Source organism: Carlito syrichta, unplaced genomic scaffold (genome assembly GCF_000164805.1).
Source record: "Carlito syrichta isolate Samal-C Ts95f unplaced genomic scaffold, Tarsius_syrichta-2.0.1 Scaffold158412, whole genome shotgun sequence".
Lineage (NCBI taxonomy): Eukaryota > Metazoa > Chordata > Mammalia > Primates > Tarsiidae > Carlito > Carlito syrichta.
Window position 1 is genome coordinate 62,605 of NW_007102508.1, and position 1,253 is coordinate 63,857.

Sequence of the window (1,253 nt, forward strand, 5' to 3'; positions counted from 1 at the left end):
GGGCGTGGTAGCGCATGCCTGTAATTCCCGCTACTTGGAAGGCTGAGGTGGAAGGATCGCCGGAGCCCAGCAGGTCGAGGCTGGGCAACAGAGTGAAACTCCAACTCAAAAAAAAAGAGGTGGACTGGAATATAGAAAGCCTCAGGAAGGAGTGCTGGACCTGGCTCTGGCCTGTGAAAGGAGAGCTGGAGTCCTAGAAGTATCATGCTACAGCCAAGCTGACCAGGCAGGAAAGCAGCTAAGGTGAAGGGTCCTCAACTGTGCTCCTGTATCACCCTCCATCACAATATCTGGCACAGTGTACTGGAGAGTGATACACACATCCTTCTTTAATAGTAATATTTCTTTGTCATTTTACTGTATCCCTCCCCCATTAGACTGCTAGTTCCATGAGGCCAGAAACCACATCTGTCTTGCTTACTGCCATGTGCCCAGCAACTAGCACACTGCATACCCAGAATACGCCTGCTGAATGAATGGGAAAAATGGAGAATTATATGCAGAGCCAGTTTTGAAGAGCTTTACTAAAGGATTTAACTTGGCCAGAGTCATTGTGGATTCTGGAGCAGAACACTGCCTGACACAAGGAAGGAGGTGCTCAAGGATCTTTCATGTAGAGGCCAGGGCTGCTGCTCCCCACCTGCACCTACATCCCCAGGACAGAGTATCCAGTAAAGTGCTCCATGAATTAAACATTTGCTTTGATTTGCCTATTAACCTTGGCACTACACATCCAGAGAGAAGAGGAAGGTATAAAAGGGAGAAAGGGGAGCCCACTAACAACCAAGCCAGACCTGAAAGTGCTGGGTGCTTCCTACTACCTACCCCCCCCAACTCCCAGGTTCCAGGCCTATGGCAGGTCATCCCGTCACCATGCTTAGAGTTGCAATCTGAGCCTAAGCTGGGTCCACCTGTGGAATCAAATATAGATCTGACCTAGAAGCAAGTACTGAGAAAGAGTGATCAGAGGGGTAGGAGAGAAATGGGAGAGTTGACCACTCGTGACCTGCAAGGCCCTTGCTTTCCTTCTCACCTCCCATCCTGCCTACCTAGCTGCTGCTGAGAACCTAGAATCTCAATAAAAAATAAACTTAAAGCCGGGCTCGGTGGCTCAGCCTGTAATCCCACGCCTTTGGGAGGCTGAGGTGAGTGGGTTGCCTGAGCCTGCGGGTTTGAGACCCACGTGGGCAACTTGGCAAGACCTCATCTCTACAATAAATCAAAAATTAGCTGGGCGTGGTAGCGCACGCCTG